Source organism: Tupaia chinensis, unplaced genomic scaffold, assembly GCF_000334495.1.
Source record: "Tupaia chinensis unplaced genomic scaffold, TupChi_1.0 Scaffold000002_1, whole genome shotgun sequence".
NCBI lineage: Eukaryota > Metazoa > Chordata > Mammalia > Scandentia > Tupaiidae > Tupaia > Tupaia belangeri.
Window position 1 is genome coordinate 3657499 of NW_006159428.1, and position 20334 is coordinate 3677832.

The window sequence follows — 20334 nt, forward strand, 5'->3', positions numbered from 1 at the left end:
AATAGCAATTGTCTGTTTTATAAAAATAATTAGAATAATAAAGATAATGATTGGGGAAAACAGAAAAGATATGGAATGTTGAAGTGGGGAGATTAATGTCTCTGTACTGACTGACGTGCATGGCATTCCCTTTTGAAGAAACAATGTAACACACAGTAAAGTTATATGTAATCCAATGTAATATGAAGAAGATATGATGATAAAAAATAAAAATAAAAAAAAAAAAAAGAAGACACCTTCATGACTCCTGAGAACTAGTGAGTTCAGGGAATAAAGAAACGAAGATTTTTCTACTGATAATTCAGCTTCCAGCCCACAAATTCAATGACTGAACTTCAAGTTTGGGAAGAAACACACTTTCCATTAGATGACTAGAAATCACCACAGGATCACAAGAAACATGGGAAAGCAAGAAAATACCTCTCCTCCATGGGAAAAGGATAATTCCTCTTCATCCCCAGACAGTTCAATGGATATCATAGAAATTTCTGTGAAAGAATTTAGAACATTCAAATTGGCGAAGCTAACAGAGATGGAAGAGAAGAGAGACAATGAACTGCAGAAGAGAAAGGAGAAAGGAGCTGACGAGTTCTGGGAGGTGAGGAAATTCTTGCAAGATCTAAAAGAGGAATTACACACTTTACAAAAGAATCAAATGGAACTGTTAGAAATGAAGACTATAATACAGAAAGTAAAAATATCTCTCTTGAAAGTATCCAAAGCAGACTAGATCATACAGAAAATAGAATCCAGACAGTTCAATGGATATCATAGAAATTTCTGTGAAAGAATTTAGAACATTCAAATTGGCGAAGCTAACAGAGATGGAAGAGAAGAGAGACAATGAACTGCAGAAGAGAAAGGAGAAAGGAGCTGACGAGTTCTGGGAGGTGAGGAAATTCTTGCAAGATCTAAAAGAGGAATTACACACTTTACAAAAGAATCAAATGGAACTGTTAGAAATGAAGACTATAATACAGAAAGTAAAAATATCTCTCTTGAAAGTATCCAAAGCAGACTAGATCATACAGAAAATAGAATCTCAGGTGTAGAAGAGAAAATGGCTGGCCTAGAAAAATCCACCACAAAGTCTTAGAAAATTACCCCAAAATTTGAGAATAATATATGAGAAATACTAGATACCATCAAACGTCCAAACATCCGGATAATTGGCATCCTAGAAGGCGAAGAGATTTATAAGGGCATTGATAATCTATTCCATCAAATAAATCCTGCAAGAAAACTTTCCAAACCTAGAGAGGCATTCAAAGATCCAGTCCCAAGAAATACAAAGGATCCCAAATAGAATCAACCCAAGAAGATCTTCTCCAAGACACATGATAGCCAGACTGACCAAAACCACAAAGACAAGATACTAAGATTGGCAATAGGGAAATGGCAAGTAACCTGCAAAGGATATCCCATTAGGCTAACAGCAGATCTCTCATCAGAAACAATGTGAGCAAGGAAAGAATGGGAAAATAATATTCAAAGTGTTAATAGAAAAGCAATTTCAACCCAGAATACTGTACCCGGCAAGATTATCCTTCATATGGGAATAAAAGACAAAAACATTCTCAGATAAACAAAACCTGAAAGAATTTACCAGTACCAGACCAGACCTCCAAGAAGTTCTCAAGAGAGTGCTATGTCAGAAAAATTAAATGTAGTCACACAGAAATATGAGTTCAAAAACTAAGAAAATGGCCAACTTAATCATAGGGATAAGTCTGATGTTGAATATTATATCCTAGAATTCAATCAGGAAGATGGAAACACAAGAGAAGACAGATTGACAGATTAAGTACATGAGACTGAACTGGTGAAATAGCATTCTGTGACTTTTGACTAAAATATTGTCACTTTTCTTCTAAGCTTTGTTGTCCAGTTTTAAGAGCTTTTTTCCTGTCTTGAGTTGTCAGTAGGTTCATGTACCAACTATTTGAACAGAATACTAACCTGTTTCCAGGCTTTAGGACACGTGCAGAGAGACAGACAGAAAGCGAGAAATCACTCCCCCAGGGGGATTGGCCACGCCACAATCCCTTCTCCTCCATTCTTCTCTCAGGATCTTTGGCATGCACGCACAAGCACCCAGCGTGAATTTTAAGCCACCGGGTCTGGGACTTGAATCACAGTCAACTACATGAGAGTCCAGTGACATAGCCATTATGCTAACTGCTGGTCCCAAAACTGCTTTTCTTGAAATTACCAGCTGAATTTACTATTGAAAGTAGTTAGATTATGTAAGAAATTATGGGATCAATAAAATGTGGGGGGAAAAAGAATGGAAGACAACTGTAGACACCAGAAATAGTGTGAGAAGAGGGTGGGAAAGGACAGAGGGTCAGACATAGGGGTAAATATATATAAATAAATAAATGTGTGTGTTGTGTGTGTGTATAATGTGTGTGTATATATGTATGAAACTAGAATGGAAAATTATTGATGATGACACACATGATTAAGTCACTATGCAGTGTATTCTGGATGAGAAACCACTTTTTGTATGCTGTGACAATGATTAGTGCATGAATGTAAATTAATTAATTAAAAAAAGTTTCAGGAGAAAAAAAAAGGAAATTGGACACAAAAGAACCATGCTTGGGGTGATGGAAATGTTCTATATTAAACTGTGGTATGGTCACGACTTTATAAATTTATCTAATGCCATTGAGTTGTATGGGTAAAATTTATGATCTATGTAATACTTCAGTAAAATTGTTTTATAAAATTAAAAAAAATAAAATGAAAGAAAAAAAGAAATTTATAATTTCATTTAAAAATTTAATTTGCTTAATGTTTTTTTCTAATGTGATTTTAATCAAATTTAAAATTCAACACCATAAAGCCTGAGTTTTCTAATTTGTATCAGATATTTCTTCCTGATTACTTTCCAGAATTCTCTATAATTAACTGAAATGTTTACTTGCAGTAAAAATGCATACTGTGTATTTTGATAACCTCTTGAAAAAAATTATAATTGGCCTCACAGACTTTATATTAAAATGTTACTTCCTCCTGCCTTTCAGCCTTTACACAAACACACACATGACACCTACACACATAGAACAGTAACTCTCGTAGGGAAAAATATTCTAGAGGATATCAGAGTAGCCATCTAAAAAGACCTTTCTGTGACCTCTATTTTCAGCCTCTTACATATTTAGCCCTTATAGGGGCTCACTCTGATAAGTGCAAATTTCCATGGAGTGCATGCAAAGTTGGCCTTTTCTAGGATTCTTACACCTTCACGTAACTGTTTTCTCCCATCTTTAAAAACAAATAATGACGTTTTGTGTATAAACAGTGATTTATTTGCAGTGGTTTGTTTGATTTCCACATAGAAAACTTGTTATTTACATATGAAACTGCCGATGTGTCTAATTTATATAGAACTTTTCCAAATCCTTCATGGAATTCACAGAATCTTCTAAAATCATAATAAAAGTGTAAAAAAAAAAAAAAAACAGTTGGGCAATATTGGTTTTTCATGAGATTAATTTAGTCAGCAAAATAATAGAGAAAGTATGCTTCTAAATTATGTAACTAAAATAAAAATTGCAAATAAATTAAAATTCACATATATCTATATCTATCTATCTATCTATTTATCTATCTCTATCTATCTATCTATCTATCTATATATTTCCTATGTCCGAAATGTAAAGTTTATGAAAAGATTGTCAACATAATTCTTGAACTGTGGTACTCAGAACCACTGAAATATTTGTACATATAAACAATAATCTATTATGTGAGAAAATCACATTGTTACCTTAACTATTAATTTTGTTAATTATTAATTAAAAATTTTAATTTCAAAATATTTATTTAATGTTAAATCATTAAAATCTAGCATCTTAATATTAGAACCATATTTTTTTTTTTTTTAGTTTTTCTATAGGGTATATAAGTTTGTTGGAGAGAGACAGAGAGAGAGAGACAGAGAGAGAGAGAGAAAGTGATGAACCTACCGCATCTATTCTCCATTCTCCTCTCAAGACTTTAGGCACACACACACACACACACACACACACACACAAGTGCTTCACATTGCTTTCAAGCTTCCAGATCTGGTACTAGAACCACACAATCAGCCATGTTCTAGCCACCTTCACCACCACACCATCTGGCTGGCCCACTCTGCAAACAGTGACTATTACTAGGTTAGCAATAATGCAAGCACTTAAATATATTTGTGGAATGGTGAATAGATAAATATTAGTGACAATTAAACCCCTTCTACCTAAAATAATATATCTTACTCTTATAATGAAAGACAAGAAAAATATGTATTCAGGCATCAAAAAAAAAACCAAGAAAATAATAGAAGCTCAATGCAACTGCTAGCAGAAACTCTCTTTCATAGAAAATGGATAGAATAAATATTTGAAGAGGTGGGCGAAGTAACGTCCTTATTCTTATTAAATAATTTATATTTTCTTCATATGGTTCATGGTTTAGAACATGGATCCTAAAAGTTTCTATATGTAGGACTAGGATCTGAAAATCAGATTCTTTCATTGAAAATGGCAAATGTTGACTGAAACAAACAACCATTAAAATAAAAAAAAGTATTACTCAAAGTTCACAAATATATATAAACGCTATACACATATAATTTATAAACACATAGTTTACATATACATATATATATAAAAGTTTTCAAGGGAGTGTTTGTATGCTTATTACATTTACTTGTATAAAATTAATAAATCTTAACTCTTAAGAGCATATTAAATTCATATTAAAAACAGAACCAAAATAAATAAGTGAACAAGTAGATATATCACACATTAACAACATAGTTAAGATGATTAAGCACGCTACCTTGAATATCAAGTTTTTTTTCACTGTGGCTAAAATTTTTCTCTAGATGCAAGAAACTGGCTATCATACACTCCGTTTTTATTAATAATATTTGAGAAACATTGTTTTGCTGATATCACCCCTTGGCAAGTTTTTTTCTTTTTTTCCCCCCAAATCTTGAGATCCATAGGATGTTAAAGCAAGGTGTCCTGAATAGAATAAATGTGGAAATCAGTAAGTAGGCAGTAAAGAACATTCAAATTCTGATGGAGCTTAGACTTCTTACAGGTCTAAGATTGCCTGCTCGTTTTAGTGCACTTTTCCCTTGAGTTTTAAAGTGCATATTTACCTTGTTAAGAACTGTGTCAGCAAATGTATTTACTAATACGAGTCACTCTGCGGACTTAGAGGTGGAAACTGATCAATGCTTCACTCTGTAAACAAGACAAGGCTATCAGTAATCTTACGGCAGAGACATCTATATTGGCTTCTTGTACTACGGCCAGACATACAGCCGGCTAATGGGAGAGAGAGGCCATAAATTACCAGGTCACGCTGGTGTTTGTGAACTGTTCAGTTTAGAACTGCATGTTGAAATCATAAGGCGCCGATCAGATGCTGCCTTTGCAAGGTCTGATTAGTGGGACCATCACAGCATTTCATTCCTTATTTTCCCTGCTGCAGTTAACACTTTAGTGGATGTGCTTTTTGTCATTTAATCCACTTCTTTTAAAATCCATCCACCCTTTTTTTAATGCTATTCAATTGAAGGTGTTCTCTAAAGCATGAATCTTCTTTTGATCTATGGATGCGTGTGCCAGGAATATTTGTTTACATGTCAAACAAACTTCTTTGAGATATTAACAAGGAAAACCCAGTATCTATTGTAGCTGACAAAATAAAGAGGTGGATATAGTGTGCAAAGTTGTTGAGAACACGACATGGGATAGAAAGGAAAAGGAATAAGCTAACACATATTTGCCTTTTCCCTCTGTGACTTTGTGGGGCATTATTTACAAAAGCTTGTTCATACCATTTCCTTTATTCTCAGTTATTCAGTCCACTCTTCCCTCTCCCCCAGCTCTTCCTTTAATAAAATGTTTGACCATAATTGCAAAATAAGCATCCTTCTTCACACATCCAAACTAACAAGTGATATCCTACTTTATTCTTGCTTCCTTTTACCGCATTTAGAGAAAGAAATACTATATTTCTTGTCTAGGTTAGACATAAAGGCCTAAGATTTCATACAGTGAATTTACGAGGTTCCCGAAAGACTCTGAAACTTTAACACAAGGACAAACATTCTAATAAGTAACTATTGTCCTAGGCAGATGGCTATGAACCAAAGCATACAATAGCACATTGATTTTTGGTTGTATTCTTTTTGATTGAAATAAATCATCGGCATGTTATTCTGTTTAAAGAATAGTTACTTTTCAAGGAATAGCAATATTTTGCTCTGAGACCAAATTTCTAGAAAGGATTTCTTCTCTCATGTTCTACAATACAAACTTAGAATTTTTCCTTTTCTAATTCCCTTCTGAAGTCTCTCTTTATTGAGTTTGGTACACTACTATGTTCTGGCTGCTCTACTGTGAAGATCGGGATCATAACACACGCTTAAATTCAGACATCGTCATTTATCTTACCACTTCACACACACGTACTCAAACACACATTTGGTATGTGGTATCTGTGTGGAAAACTTTTAAACTTTTTACAGTGTATGTTTCATATATCTCTTCTGAAATATACTTGTATCTGATCAATGACCAAAAAATAGTTGTTGAATAAATTGAATACATATTTGTTTAAATATGAATGCCAGCCATTTAAGTAGAAACCAGTTTAGTCATATTTAAATGATAGTCTTAATCATTATGACATCAGGCAAAAATAAATGATCTCTTATGTTGTCATTATACTTCTTTATAAAGTATCAATCTAAAAATATATTTAACAAATTTCTGTGTTTTCATGGAAACTAGGCATTTTTCTTAAACTTTCTCATATTTCTTATTTAGTACATTTTCCCCAAAATGATTCTTAAAGAGTCAAATTTTAATAGCCTAACTTTTTTCTTGGGAAGTAAAAAAAAAAAAAAATTAAGAGGATTTCTTAAAAATGAACAACATCAATTTTTTTCTTGCTTCTAATGCTGTCAGAGATGACATATCCTCAATTAACATTGCCCCTTTGACTCAAAACTTGTCAAACATTTCATTTCATCATCTCTATCCTTGCCCCTAGACATCGACAGGAACACATGTAGTGATAATCATTAAAAATGAAAAGCAGAACATTTCTTTGTAAAAGGCAAACTGGCATAGGTTAATGTGTAGAAAGGGACAAACAAGTGAGTGGATAAGTGTATCGACAGATTGCTGGGAACAAATCAACGCTCGGGAGCAGTGGCTAGCAAGAACCAGGCACTGTGGCAGGAGCACTGGGAGCTGCATCTGAATGAGCCTGCTCCTTACCCCTTTTACAAGCCAGACAGGGACAAAGGAATTAGAAGCAATATGTGTGGATTTCTTGCCTTGAGGGTCACAAGGCAGATACTTGGTGTCAGGGGCTACTTGAACCTTGTTTTTTAGTTAGGAACAACACTACAGAAAGCAAAAAGACAAACTCACTTCCTCAGATAACTTTCAAACAGGTTCGAAACATGGGGATTCCTTTATATATTTTGACAATAAAAGTGATCAGTGTCAGGGCCAGAAGGTGGTGTGGTGGTTAAGGCACTGGACTCTCACTTGGCCAACTCTGATTGAGTCCTGGACCTGATGGTTTGAAAATCATGCTGGGTCAGTGTGCATGCGTGCCTGTCCAAAATTCCGGGAGAAGAATGGAGACAAGATTGTAGCATGGCATCCCCCCTGGGGATGGATGAATTCTCAGTTTCTTTCTCGCTGTGTCTCTCTCTGGCAAGTGCATGGCCTATGACAAACCTAAAAACAAACAAACAAAGCGACAACTCGAGCCATGTTCATACGCCTTGCTCCAGTAGCAATAACGATGTTTCCGCTCCTCGTTTGAGTACAGGCCGAGTTTACGCCTGTGGGGAACACTTCACTCTTTGGCCTTTTTTCTTTCTTTGGACTCACTACAACAGAATAAAGTGGAACTCAGGCTTTGAAGGGTAACAGAATGTGTCCTCACTGCATTCTGATACTAGCTAACCGGGATATCTGAGAACCTCGACAATTTTTAAAAATGTTTCAAATTAAAATTTATTTTTATTGTTTGTACATTAAATTGCTATAGATGATTGAGATTTTGAAGAGACTTTACCCAGCATGATATACACCTCAGTCCAGCCAGTCGAGACTATTATACACAATCTCATCAGCAGATAATAAACCTTCTCTGGATCCCACAAGTGTCTTACCTCTCCATTTTCCTCCCAATTTCCTTTCCTATGCTCTTCCCCTCCCATACCCCACCCTCTTTCCACTTTGTCTCTAGTGTCCATTATAATTTTTAATACTTTTGTGTTCTCCAGTCTTTCAGTCTCTACAATTTGATGAGGGTTATGACACCTACAAATCTATCCTGCCCAGGGAAACAAGTGAGATGGCATTCTGTACATTCTCGAGGGATCGAAATATGTCCGAAATAATTAAATCATTTCTTAACTTCTTCATATCTATATTACTCATTCTTATAAACCATTTTCCATACTATTACACAGAAAAAGAAAAAAAATATGTTTGGCCCAGCCGTGTGGCCTGCTTCTAAGACACTGCTCTGCAGGCTGAGACCACGTGGGAGGTTTAACCTAAAGGCTGAGTGGGGCAGCACACCTGTAATCCCAGTGCCTGGGGAGGCTGAGGCAGGAGGGTCTCAGGTTCAAGGTTGGCTTGGGCAAGACGGAGATACCCCATCTAAGAAAGAGCAGGAGTTGCGGAATCACAGCTGGGAGACTGAAGGAAGAGATCTATTATAGATCCTAAGATCCTATCTTTAAAAAAAATTAAAAGAGAAGGAAACTTTCAGTTACATAAATGATATTTACACCTTATCATCAGAGGGTGTACTGCTGCTTCTCTTTCTCTTTCTCTTTCTCTTTCTCTTTCTCTTTCTCTTTCTCTTTCTCTTTCTCCTCCTTCTTCTTCACACGGTGTGTCCACTTGCTGGAGAGGAAGAGAGAGAGAGTCACTGAATCACTTCCTGGGGGGATGGCCAAGCCACAATCCCCTTTCCTCTCTTCTCTTCTTGGGACCTTGGGTACACACATGCTCAGCATGTTCTTCAAGCTACTGGGTCTGAACCCAAACCACAGAGCTGGCCATGTAGGATCTAGCTACCCCAACCACCATGCCACCAACTGGCCCTGTGAATTTTTTTTTAATTTATTTTTTAATAGAGAGATGTTTTGTATAGAACCTGTGTGCTCACTGTAGAGAGAAAGAGACTGAAAATGAGAAATAAACCCTGGGGAGATGGCCATGCCACAATCGCTTCTTCTCCATTCTCCTTTCGAGATTTTGAACACACACGCACATGCTCCTGGCATGAATTATAAGTTTCAGTGTCCGGTACTCTAACCGCAGTCGACTACACGGGAGTCCAGGAATGTAACCATCTGCTGGTTCCCTGGTATTCTTGCTTGAGAGGTTATTTCCCTTCCATATTTCCTTTAACTACAGACAAAGTAAGAACGTTACTCAATATACTTAAAAATAATAGGTTAAAATAAAATGTCCTATGAGTGTAGGCAGAAAAACTGTCACTTCAAATTATGCCTCTTAGATAGAACATGACTTTTCCCCCTCTGTATTACATATTTTAATTCAATTTTAATTTCCCCTCTTACATATTTTAATCTATACTATATGAAGGTTTGATGTATATACACATAGCAAAGTGATTAGTACAGCTGAGCCAATTAATATATTCAGTACCTCACAGTCACATTTCTTTGTGTGGTTAAGGGCACCTGACACCTCCTGTTTAGCATATTTTCAGTGTTATCCCGTATATTTCAGTATATTCCCTGTTATTGCGTGAATGAGGCCCTCACTCACTGTCCATTAGCTCACTAGACTTCTTCCTGCTATTGAAACATGCATGCAAGTTTGTATCCTTCCACCCACATCCCCACCTTTCCCTCCCTCCTCTCTGTCCACTTACTGTTTCTATATATTTGATTTTTCTGTCTTTAGAATCCACATACAAGTGAGATCCAGAAGTATTTATTTCCACGTCCTCCTTATTTCATTTGGCATAATGTACTCCAAGTTTTTCCACATTGTCCTAAATATCAACACCTTCAGCACCTTTATTTTTATTTTTTGAAAAATTTTCTATAGGGTGCATGTGCTCCCTGGGGAGGGACAAAGAGAGATAACAAGAGAGAGAGAGCAAGAAAGTGAGAAAGCACTCCCCAGGCAGGTGTGGCCATGCCAAAAATCTCTTCTCCTCCATTCTCCTTTGGGTATTTTGGGGACACGTGGACTTGTGCTTCACATGCTTTTGAAGTTGCCGGGTTCAAGACTCGAACTGCACAGCCAACCATATAGGATCCAGCTGCCTTAACAACCTACTACAGGGTGGTCCAGTATCTGTATTTTTAAGATAAATAATATTTTATTTATATATATGTAGATGTAAATATATGTATGTGTGTGTATATATAAACACATACATACATATAAACAAACACAATATGTATGTAGAATTTATGACAGTGGTTTCCAAGATGATAAAGGATTTTAAAAAATGTCTATCACCCGGTGACGCCGTAGACATCATGGCATGGTAGCACCATGTGTCGCTCAGTGTTTGCAGGGTGCTGATAAATGACCGACTCTCCGCCGGTCCTACAGAAGTAGAGCACGCACAGTTACATACAGTGCATAATACTCGGCAATGATCGTAAACGCCTCTGACTGGTCCATGGACTTTCTAGTCCATGCTTTTGCTGTTATTTAGACTGTGCTTTGTCCACTTACTAAAAAAGGTTCACGATAAAACTATGCCATGCTATGCCAGCAGCAGCCTCACGCATCTCATGTGTGCCATGCCTTAGACCGCATTAGTTCCTCGTCCACTTTAGTCCCAGGTTGTGTTTTTTTTCCTTCATGGTCTCTCAAATGGGACAAAATGTGGAGGTGGAAGAGAGTGCAATTAAGGATCCTGACCCTCTGGAAGTCTGGGCTAACTGTCTGTTTGTGACTTAATTTTTAACCAAATAGTTCAAAAGTAAAATTAGTTTTTAATAAAGGGAGCTTATAGAATTAAGATATAAGGAAAAGCTCACAGGGCAGTCCCACAGCTCAGTAGTTAAGCACGCTGCAGAGGGTGTCTGCTCTCACAAGGCTAATTGTGATTCAAGTCCTAACCCTGGTGGCATGAAAAACAAACCTGGGCTTACACATGCTCAGGGTGCTGATAGGATGATGACTTGGAGGAAAAAGATTGTGGTGTGATCAGGCTTTCTTGGGGGTCAGGGTTGTGAATGTTCTCTCTCTCTCACACACACACACATTCTCTGACATAAAAATAAATAAATAATACATTTTAAAAGAAGAGAATATTTTTTGTAGGTGTAAAATGTGTATTTTAAGCTAAGTGCTATTAAAAGAGTCAAGGTTTCGGTTTTTTTTGAGAGAGCTTTTTTTTTTTTTTTTTTCGCTATAGGGCACATGCGCTTGCCAGACAGACAGAGAGAGACATAGAGACAGAAAGCAAGAAATCGCCCCCCAGGGGGATAGTCACGCCGCAATCCCTTCTCCTCCATTCTCCTCTCAGGATCTTGGGCGTGCACGCACACATGCCCGGTGTGAGTTGTAAGCCACTGGGTCCGGGACGCGAACCGTGGTCGACTACGTGGGAGTCCAGCAACATAGCCATTAAGCTAACTGCTGGTTCCCTCAATTTTTTTTTTTAAATGGTTACAGAATACAATGTGACAGTAAACTGTGGTTAATATATTATTAACAAAAGCAAAACATTTTTGGCAAATTTAGTGTAGCCCAAGTTTACAGTGTTTACAGTCTTCAGCAATGTACAGTCATGTTCTAGAACTCTACATTCACTTGTCACCCACTCACTGACTCACCCTGAGCAACTTCTTGTCCTACAATTCCCAATAATGGTAAATCCCTAATGAATGTGTAACTTTTTTGGGGTCTTTTATACTGTATTTTACATATTTACGCATGTTTAGATACACAAATATTACCACAGTGTTACAGTATTCCCAATCATGGTAAATCCCTAATGAATGTGTAACCTTTTTTTTTGTCTTTTATACTGTATTTTACATATTTACACATGTTAGATACACAAATATTACCACAGTGTTACAGTCAATTATAGCAGGGTTTCCCAACTCCCTCACAAGTTAGCTGGCTACACAGAAGAAGGGGAGTGGCAGAAAACTGAGCAAAGTTTCATCAGTATTTACAGCTACTCCCCATTGCTAGCATTATTACCTGAGTTCTGCCTCCAATCAGAGCTGTGGCAACATTAGATTCTCATAGTAGTGCAGCAGCCCCTGTTGTGAACATGCATGTGAGGAGTCTAGGATGTATGTTTCTTATGAGAATCTAATGCTTGATGGTCTGAGGTGGAGCTGAGGTGTTGATGCTAGCTCTGGGTAGTGGCTGCAAATACTGTGTTATGGTGAGTTGTATAATTATTACATTATATTTTACAATGAAGTAATAATAGAAATAAACTGTACAACAAATGCAATATACTCGAATCATCTCATAACCTTTCTTCCAATGCCTGCTAGTTTATGAAAAAATTGTTTTCCAGAAAATCAGTCCTTGGTGTCAAAAAGATTAGGGACCACAGGCCTGCATCATTTAGTAGAATAACATGCTATGCAGGTTTGTAGGAGCGATAGGCTGTACCATATAGTTTGGGTGTGTAATTGGCTATACCAGCTAAGTACGTATGCGTACACTCTATAATATTCACATCACAACAAAATAGCCTAGCGACACATTTCTCAGAAATTATCCCCATCATTACATGACACATGAATGTACATCTGTCATATTTTCTTTATAAATTCATCCCTCAGTGCAAATAAAACAGATTGTTTCTATATTTCACTATTGCCAGTAATGCTGCAATGTACACAGCAATGCAGATACAAAATGCTGATTTATAGTTCTCAGGGTATGTACCAGACAGAGATTTCTGAGTCCTATGGTCATTCCATTCTTAATTATGGAATAGATATATATATTTTAAATTAATTTATGTACCAATGTACATTCCTACTAATAGTTTACAAGTGTTTCCTTTTTTCATAATATGCTCACTAACACTTATTATCACTTGTCTTTTTGATAATAGCCACCCTAACCGATGTAAGGTGGTATTTCATCCTGGTTTTGACTTTCACATCATAATCAATAAAGAAACACTGGACTCCTTTTTTCCTAAGAGCTGCTACAAGGCAAAGATGCCTATTTGTGCTACTTTTCAGTAAAATACTGGAAGCACCAGCATGAGTAATCAAGCAAGAAGAAAGCATCTAGATTGTAAAGGAAGAAGCGAAGAACCACTAGGTCATATGGTAATTAAGGAGGCTAGCTCCTACATATCTGACCCCATGATTTGAATTCTGGAGCCAGTGGCTTGAAAAACGATCTGGGCATGTGTGTATGTTCAAAAACACAGAAGGAAAAATGGAGGAGAAGAGATTGTGGGGTGATCATCACTCATGGGGGTGTTCTCTCTTACTCTTACTTTTCCTTTCTCCAGCAAGTGCATGCATCCTCTAGCATAGAAAAAAAAGAAATTATTGCACTCTTGTGTGCAGATAATGTGAAGACTTCACTTAAAGACTACTAAATGAATTGAGAAAAGAAGCAAGACACAAAATCAGAAAGATATATTGCATTTTTTTACCTCGATAATAATCTATCCAAAGAAGAGATCAAGAATATAATTTCATTTCTGACAGCATAAGAAAGATTAATACATGCTACAATATACTTAGCTCCATTTATATATTAAAAGATATATAAAGCAGATTTTTGTCATCTGCTGAAATAGCCACTATTTTCAGAAAACATTTAAGGCTAGATGAAACTTCTACTTGTGAAAATTATATTTACTTCTACATTTAATGAGTAAGAGTCAGGGTTCAAGTTTAGTGGAATAAGGATTCTTAAGATGTGGTTCTTATCCTCAAGGAGTTTATCATTTAGTTATTAATCCATACAAAATGCTTAAAAGTCAATCTTTTATAAGTGAATTTTAACTATTGTATTAAACACCAGGCAAATCTTATTCTCGTCAGCCTCATAGTGGTCATTATCATCATCCACAATATTCACTGCTTATTGCGCTCACTGCTGAGTGTGGAGTGCTACTTACGCTGGAGAATACTAACCACAAAAACCAGTGAGAGAGAAAATGTAGTATCTTTTCCTCACATGTGGCAGGTTCATGACTGAGAGTCCTGTCGCAAAAGGCACATTAACAAGAGAAAAGCAAATTTACTATACATTTATGTGACACTGGAGCCCTCAGTATTGAAGACCAAAAGAAACAGGAAATGTGTGTTTTTTATGGACAGCTGTGTAAAAAGCATGATGGGGACAAAATGGTACGATTTGAGTTGTAAACTAGAATTTAACAAGATCTGTTTGTTTAGATTCTTTAGTGTCTCTCTCAATCCCCTCTCTGGGTATAGGGAGCACTATATTTGATAGTATTAATATAATAAGTGCATATTTTATCTTATTTCTTTTTTATTATTTTAAAGTCTTTAAGTATTTATGACTCATTAACTATAATTGTCTAGACGATAATTCACATTTCTCCTCAACATCATGCTCGGTGTTTCTCATTGATTTGTCTGCTATAGAAATACGCACCTGTCTCCTATGCCTTCCATTGTTCCTCAGTGACTTCCATGCCATCCCAAACTCTCACTGTAATTTATTCTCTGTCATCATTTTTTATTTATACATTCATTTATTTCCCCACAAGTCATGTATTTTGTTTGGTGGCTACTAAAGTGAGCAAAATAGATTTACTCCTGCCTAATAGAACTTCTCATGTTGTAAAACATCCCTTTCTAACTCATTCTATCTAAAGCCATCTTAATCTGTTAAACTATTCCATGATTAAGACTTTTTTCAAAAAATTATGAAAAGAACAGTTTTAAATTACTTGGAGTGCTTCCTCTGGATACAACCAATGTTAAAAACCTTATGCAGTTTTCAAGCTTAATTTTAAAACAATTAATCATCATAAAATAAAGAAGGCTCCATGTGCACATGTATTTGCATTTGTGTGTGTGTGTGTGTGTGTGTGCACCTGTATGTGTATCCTGGTCGTCCAATGCCTGCACGTCTTAGTTTTTATGACATGTCTTCCAGAAGGTATATGAACTTGATTATCAATAACCTTTGTGATTTCTAATTTACTGGTTTGTCCCTTAAACTGAGGATTTTATTTCTGAACCTGAATATGTGCTCAACATTGGTTCATCCTGCTCTCAGTGCCTTCATTTTCAGTTCTACACTGGGTCTTCCACTTGATTTACTCATTTCTCTGTGATTTTACCAACTCATGGATTTCTGAAGTGATAACTTTCTTAATATAAAATGTCATTATTCTTTTGTTTTTAGTTATTAGTGAGCACCTAATGTACATTAAATATTATGGAAATGGAAAATCAAGATGTATTGTAATGGAGTTTTGTTTTGTTTTAGATTTTGCCACAGGGCATGCGCACTCACTGGAGAGAGGGAGAGAAAGAGGAAGTAAGAACTTAACACTTCAGAGGGATGGCTATGTGGCAATCTCTTCTCCATTCTCTTGTTGAAATTTGGGGCATGCATAAATATGGCCCCCGGATGTGTTTTTAAGCCTGCCAGATACAGGACTTGAACCATGGAGTCAGCCATGTGGGATCCAGCATCTTGACCACCACACCAACTGCTAGTGTCATTTGCCATAGAGCTTTTAAGCTTACTGGAGAGAGACAGAGAGAGAGGGAAAGGCAGAGGTTTTTAAAAAATGCTATTATTGGAGTAACTCCAATTTTTTTTAAGAATTATTTTGTTTAACTTTATTTATTTTCTTTCTTTATTTTTCTTATTCTTTTTTAATGTGACCAGAGAGGGACAGAATGAGAGTGAGAGAGGAGAAAGAGAGAGAAAGTGAGAAAGCAAGTTGCCAGGTCTGGGACTCAAACCATGGTTGGCTATGTGGGAGTCCAGTGCCCTTACCCACCATGCCACCTGCCGGCCCCAGAGTACCTCCAATATTAAGATTCTTGTTTTTCCGCTGTTTTACTATATTATGTAGCTAGACTGATAAGCCTTTCTTGTCTTTGATTTGTGAAATGGAATAGTAATAGAATTATCAAGAATTTTAGTGAGGGGAAAAAAGTCATTAAAAAGATAAATTATAAAGATAAAATTTAAAAGTAAGAACAGTCCATGTCACGGTGATTAAGGTTGCTGGATCTCATATGACTGACTATGTGGTTCGAGCCCCAGACCCAGTGACTTAAGAAACACAACCGGCACATGTGCTTGCATGCCTAAAATCTCAAAAAAAGTGAAAAATGAAAAATGAAAAAAGAAAAGATTAGACATAACTCTTCCCCATGGGGAATGTTCTATCTCTATCTCTCTCTCTCTGTCTCTCCTCTTTTTCTGTTTCTTTCCAGCAAACACACATGTCCTTTAGCAAATTAAAAAAAAAAAGGTCACGGTAACATGGCATCTTTAACCACCTATAGTGACAGTCTATCACATTGTAGATAAAGATCAAATAAACTTTCAACATAAATTATTTTCCAAATACAATTTTTACTCTTTTTCACTAATGATTTATTAGACTTCAACACAGAAAAGAAATCTCATTTGATGGAAGAAAATACTGTGTCAGTCGGTGTTTTTCACCTGTACCTTATAAACAACGGAACCTAATTGTTTCGTGGTTCATAAATAATTGGTCATTTCTTAGAGCTGGTCCTGTTGCCTCGTGGCTAGGAAAACTGGATCCCACATGGCTAACCACAGTTCAAGTTCTGGCCCTGCCAGCTTGAAATACATGGTGTGTGTCCATGTCAACATTCTCAACAGGACTGAGAGATGCAGAAGAGACTGACCACAGGTTCAGACCTCTGGGTGGCCAGGAAACATACTGGCATGGGTGTGGGTGTCCAGGATTGTGAGGAGCTGGAGGGCTGAGGAAAGGGGATCCCAGCATGACAAGACCTGCCAAGTACGTATTTCTCTCTCTGTATCTCTCTGTCTTTTCCTCATAAACATGCACACATATCTTTGACATGACTCATGTGCACTGTATTCATGCTGGAAAAAACAGCTTTGTGTTGTAAAGATGTACAATAACAAAATGTAATTTTTTTCATTTTAAAAGAAAGAATGAGAAAATAGCTCAACAAATAAAAAATAAGGACAACATATGAAAATACTAGATACATTAAACACCCAAATATCTGAATAACACTTGTTCCAGAAGGTGAAGACTATGCTAAGGGCATAGAAAATCTATTCCAGTAAATACTTGCAGAAAAGTTTCTACATTAAACATTCAGACATCTAGACACAGAAATAGGAAGAACTTCAAATTGAATGAACATAAGAAGATCCTCTCCACAACACGTCCTAGCCAGACTGGCCAAAATCAAAGACAGAGACAACATTCTGATGTCACACAGGGAGGGCGAATGAGGATACTAGAGAGAAAACAAAAGCAGGTGGGTTGTAGGGGGTGGGAGAAGATTAGGGTAAAACATGTAACAGAAATAAAAAGGAAAAGTTATCTATTGATGATATGATTTGACTAATATGCTCTGTATTCATGTTGGTAAGGACCATTGCACATTGTAAAGATATGCAGTGATTAAATGTAAATTTTAAAAATTAAAAAGTAGTTCAATTAAATGTATGTATATTCAATTATATGTATATATATATACATATATATACACACACATATATAGTGTGTGTGTGTATACTTTCTTTGGAAAAATAAAAAGACAGCAAAATGCCAACTTTTTACATTCTGAAATCCCTCCAAATTAGTTAAAAACCTACTTTTCCCCATGTCTTTAATGTTTTTTAAAAAAACAAGAGAACGCTTAGTGTATTTTTCTGTAAGGAAGGAGCTGCTCAATAGTCCAGTGTAACGTGCTTCCAGCAGAGCTAGGTCCCTGGAAGACGCTGCTCAGTCACCCAGCACCGCTGCGAGGGAGGGTGGGCAGGATGGCGTAAGACCCAGGGGAGGCTGCTTCTCTCTCTGCCTCTCTCTCTCTTACTCTCATGAAAGAAAGAAATGAATTTAAAAATATGTATAGAAAAGTCAGGATGCCAACAACTTAGGCTATGTGGGAACAATCACAAACCCCTGAAGTAGGTAAAGGAGCGCTGCCGCGGGAAGGCGGAAGTCTGCACTGCTAAGAACCGTCATGGTTACCAGTACGAATCCTGCCATATTCACACAGCTCCACAGGATTTTCATAAGGACATTCCACTCTTTACATAAACTATGAGTAGCAAATAGTAATTAGTTCGAGAGATGATTGAGTCTGGAAATTGTTCACATAGAAATTGGTAAATTTGCCTTCCTATCAGGCGTCTTCTTTTATAGACTAAAATTATTATTTATTTGCGTTTTTGCCGTAGGGTGCGTGTGCTCGTCGACGAGAGACCTAGAGAAAGGAGTTTAGAAATCACCCCCCTGGGGTGCTGGCCCCACTGTGTTCTTCTCCATTCTCCTCTCTGGATTTTAGGCAGGAACACACATGCTACTGGTGTGTTCAAGCCACTGGGTCCAGGTCCCTGGACTAAAATTTTTAAATTGAAGAAGTATTTGAACTAAATAAAATATGTATTAAAGTTTATGTTCATCAAAGGAAAAAATACCCATAATTCACAGTGAAGTTAGATGTGAATATATTATATCTCTATTCTATGAGATTAGATGTGAGACTATTCATACAATAGATTTTACTAGATGAAAATATTAAAAGTGCTTTGACATTCTGAATGAAAGGATGTGAAGGGATCAATTTATAACTTGAAATGATTTATAATAACAATCACAATATTTCACTTGGCCATACCATATTTTCGATCAAATGAAGTAATATAAAACACATGTGGAAATGTGACATTTCCTACAATAATAAAACCTCACCAGAAATCAGATAATCAGAAATCTATTGTTACATATGAATGCAAAACAAATGACTGTTTGTTAAAGGAACTTAATATATTCAGAGGAGATTTAACACCTTGTTCACTAAAGTGCTGTTTCTGTGGCTTAAGTAAGTATATGTACCTAATTGCAAAGTATTTATCAAAACAATACATTACATATTACAGCCTCGTTCCTCTTGGTTAAAAAAAAACCCTGAAATAAATGCTTTTGCATTTTATGTTTATTCATTGTAAATAGTATTTATAGAGAAAAACTGTGCAATATCACATTCTCCACTTTTAAATGGTGAATTTTATGGTACTAAATTATATTTCAGTCAAAATATTCTGCTATAAGTAAAAGACTGTAATTGCAGTGGAAAACAATTTTTATTTAATTTAGAAGCAGATTACTTTTCAATTACTTTTACTGGAAAAATTCAGCAATGTTTTTGTTTGATTTATTTTTTTGCTTTAAAAAAGCCTTTAGAAAAAAATTTAAAAAAATGTGAAAGCCACTTGTTCATGTAATTAGTTAAAATGTAAACATTTTCTCATTCATTTTATTTTATTAAACTGAAGAGACTAATAAAAGCAGAAGAGTCACTTAATGCCTTTATCATTATTTAAATTCTTCCTTTCTTCATGAGAACTACAGGTTGGATCACACAGTCTACATACACGGCCTTACACAAATGTAGCTGATCTTCAAATTGTTCCTGTGTGTATTGTTTTGTAAGGAAATCTTTCATTGATTAATTAGGGTATTAATATCACAAAAAGTTTAATTAGCTTTCACCCTTGGAGGTGTTGAGTAATTTTTTTAAAATAATATCTATTTATAATGATTTTTAAAGATCCCTTCTCTCTACTTTTATAATTCACCAAAGGTGCATCTACTTTCCACAGAGACAGAAAGGAGAAAGCACTCCCCAGTGGGCCGTGGTCTATGTTTATTCCAGGAGCTTTAATATTTTGCCTTTAAGTCTACGTCTGTTTCCAAGACAAATTAGAGTTTCATTTATTTGCTTATTGGAGGTGAGGTAATAGTTATATTCATTTTTTTTTTGAGAGTTTTTTCACTATAGACGCATGCACTCGCCAGAAAGAAGAAGAAGAAGAAAGAAACAGAGAAAAACAGAGAGACAGAAATCATTCTCCCAGGGGGGATGGCCATGCCACAATCCCTTCTCCTCCATTCTCCTCTCAGGATCTTGGGCATGCACGCACACCAGGCATGAATTTAAGCCACCGGGTCTGGGACTTGAACCACAGTCACCTACATGGGAGTCCAGCAATATAACCATTATGCCAACTGCTGGTCCCAGATATATTCTTTTTTTTCCCCTCTATATTGTGG

General features: G+C 36.2%; 1 pseudogene; it reads right to left on the reverse strand.

Annotated features, from left to right (window-relative positions):
• Positions 1-18243, reverse strand: part of LOC102503274 (band 4.1-like protein 2) — a 27036-nt pseudogene extending 8793 nt beyond the window's left edge.
• Between the last annotated feature and the right edge of the window lie 2091 nt (positions 18244-20334).